Source organism: Lemur catta, chromosome 6 (assembly GCF_020740605.2).
Source record: "Lemur catta isolate mLemCat1 chromosome 6, mLemCat1.pri, whole genome shotgun sequence".
In the NCBI taxonomy this organism is placed as follows: Eukaryota; Metazoa; Chordata; class Mammalia; order Primates; family Lemuridae; genus Lemur; species Lemur catta.
Window position 1 is genome coordinate 77992560 of NC_059133.1, and position 3483 is coordinate 77996042.

At 32.8% G+C, this 3483-nt stretch overlaps 1 non-coding gene across 1 annotated transcript; it reads left to right on the forward strand.

The window, feature by feature from the left end:
- Nucleotides 1-272: 272 nt before the first annotated feature.
- LOC123640849 lies at nt 273-380 on the forward strand. Its single transcript, XR_006736093.1, has one exon. It is a non-coding gene; the product is annotated as a U6 spliceosomal RNA (small nuclear RNA).
- Nucleotides 381-3483: the final 3103 nt, after the last annotated feature.

Below are 3483 nucleotides of genomic sequence, written 5' to 3' on the forward strand. Positions count from 1 at the left end.
ATAATAATGATTATGTTAAATAGTCATTAATTATAGTAATCATAATGCAAGTTCTCATTTGTATAGCACTTTAGAGTTTACAAAAACATAATCTCATGAATCCTCATAGCCTCACGTAAACTTCTGTTTCTTCCATTTCGTAGGTGAGAAAACTGAGGTCAGATTGCCTTGAGATGAGAGAAACTTTGAGTGACTCAGGGAAAATGACTCATCCATTCTTATTTTTACAGAAGAACCAATATAATGGAAATTGTTTAAAAATGAGAATTCTTGTGCTCATTTTGGCAGCACATGTGCTAAAATCGGGACAATACGGAGAAGATTTAGCATGGCCCCTGCACAGGGATGACACACAAATTCGTGAAGCATTCCATATTTTTTGCAGTGATGTTGAATCAACCTAAGTGCCCTTCAATTCACGAATAGATAAAGAAAATGTATTACCTACATACCATGGAGTACTACTCAGCCATGAAATGGAATGATATAATGGCATTTGCAGCAACATAGAGGGATTATCTTTAAGTGAAATATCCTAAGTGAAATATTCCAGGAATGGAAAATGAAACACCATATGTTCTCATGAATAAGTGGGAGCTGTTAGATGGGTACAAAAAAGCCATATAAAGGACATGAGAAACCATGAAGAGAGAAGGGTGGGAGGGTACTTGTGGAACAAAAACTTACTTATTCAGTACAATGAACACTATTCTGGTGATGGGCACACCACAAGCCCTGACTTAAGCATTTATACAAGATATCCTTGTAACAAAAACACTTTTACTCCCTTAATTAATATTTTGAAATAAAAAACCCTGATAATTCTTGTAATAAGTTAAATATAAAAAATCTTATAGTAATTTATTAATAACATTGAAAAGTTGAATGTCAACAAATACTGCAATATTAAGATGATAGAACAGCCATCTCTAAAATTAATTCTGAATACAACAGAGAACCACTTGATCAGATGGGCATCACAGAGAATTTAGGAGAAAATACTTGTGTCATTTAGAATTCATAACAACCAAATAAAGTAGTCTTGCATATATTTATATTTATGTCTCCAGTTGAATGACTTTATTAATTCAGAAGTATTTATCAAGCCAAAGAGAGGAAACTCTCACTTTTTTTTTAACAATTTTATCATAGTGAGGACATGCAAGAATTTGCACATAATTAAGTGTATGTTTTGATGAGTTTTGACATATGAATACAACCATGAAACCATAGATACAATCAAGATAATGAGCATACCTTCATTGCCAAAATTTTCTCCTGCCTCTTTGTAATTTCTCCCGTCTTTTCCTTTCCCCTTGTCCTCCTTTTCTAGGCAACCATTGATCTGTTTTCTGTCACTATGGGTTAACTTTCATTTTCTATAATCGTATATAAAGGTAACCATACACTATGTCTTTTTTTCCCTGTGGCTCTTTTCACTTAACATAATTATTTTGAGATTCATCCACGTCATAGCATGTGTCAGTAGTTCATTAATTTTCATTGCTGAGTAGTAGTTCATAGGATGAATGTACCACAGTTTGTTCATCCATTCACCTGTTGATGGATATTTAGGTTCTTTCCAGATTTTGGCTATTACAAATAAAACTGCTGTGACCGTTTGTGTGCAAGTCTTTATATAGACATTTGCCTTCAGTCTCTTGGCTAAATATTTAGGAATGAAATGGAATGGCTGGGTTCACTTTTTAAGACACTGCCCAACCATTTTCCAAAGGGATTATACCATGTTACATTTCCACCAGCATTATAAGAATTACAATTCCTCAGTATCCTCTCCAATACTTGCTATAGTCAGTCTTTTTAATTTTAGTCATTGTAATAGGTATATAATAGGATCTCATTGTGACTTTAACTTGTATTTCTTTAAGAATTAATAATACAAATGTCATTTTTTCTGCTTATTTGCCATCTATATATCTTCTTTGGTGACATGTATATTTAAATCTTTTGCCTATCTTTATTTTTGTTGTTATTGTTTTCTTATTATTGATATATCAATTCTTTATATATTTTAGGTACAAGTCCTTTATCAGATATGTTTTGCAAATAAAACAGTCTCTGCCTTGTTTTTTCATTCTGTTAACAGCATCTTTCAATGAACAGAAGTTTTTTATGTTGATACAGTCCAATTTATCAATTGTTTTTTGTTATGGATTGTGCTTTTGGTGTCATATCTAAGAAACAATTGCCTAATCTAAGATCACAAAGGTTTTCTCCTAAATTTCCTTTTAGCTTATGGATTCAGATTTTACATTTAGGTCTATATTCCACTTTGAGTTAATTTTTGTATGTGGTACGAAAACTCTTACTTTAATCTCAGATAAATTTTCTGATTTGACTGTGGAATGGTATGCCAAGAAGAGTTTGTGGAAACTGTTTTGTTAGAATCATTTTCAGTACAACTGGAAAAAGCATTAAGAATCTTACTAAGGAAACAGCCCTGCATATGAAGATGTTACCAGCTGAAAGTATCATTTACCTGTTTTCTGATTCTTGATATGATTTTCTGAAATGATTTTGATGATACCAAGGAAACTAAAATTCCTAAAACTCACAAGTTGATGAATTTCACATAACGTAAGACTACTGAATAATATTTTTATGCATGATACAATCTCAACTCACCTCATCCCCTTGAAAATATATTCTCCCAAATCTACTAGAAAATTCCATGTATCTTTTTTGAGTAGCCTATCCCTTCGTTTTAGGGTTTTTTTTCTGTGTGTGTGTGTGTGTGACACTCTGATGTCTGAGATGATATTTTAGAGTATTCACTGAATTCATTTACTCCATTTTCTGAGGAGAATATTCTCTTGAGTGCTAGACTTTGTGTTGGGTTTTGGCTAGGTGATAGTATCTTCTCAAAAACCGGTAACGTATTAATAACTGTCATATCCATTGTTCCACATAGATTTCTTCTTTGTAGTTTAATCTTTATAATTAATTGCCTAGCTAGGTGAAAGATAGGCTACCAGAGTTCTATTTAGAATAATGACTAATGCCATCTTATTCAAAATTGAGGTCAGGACCCAAGGAAGTCCTAGAGAGGTTTTTGGGAAATATGAAAATTTCCAAAAGTATCTAAGAAACTCAGGAATTGTAGAACATTTAGCTAGCTAACTTGCATGCAGCCACCAGTGCTATATGCACTTGGGGGAAAGGTGACCCTCCCATCTCTTGGGTCTGTCTCTGTCCTCTGTAGTTCTCTGACTTGCACATACCTTAAGATGCAAATACAGATCTTGGAATTGAGACATTTCATCTTATACTGACCTGTGCTGGTACCTGCAAAAGGGATTATTTGCTTTTGTGTAGGAAAGATGACATGAAAGGAAATATGGATTACAGGGGATATAGAGGAAAAAACTTTAGAGTTAAATTTGTATGTATAAAAATTATTTACATACATCCAGAATTACTAAATTTGCACCAAGTAGTAACTTTTCAGCTAAATTAATTTTT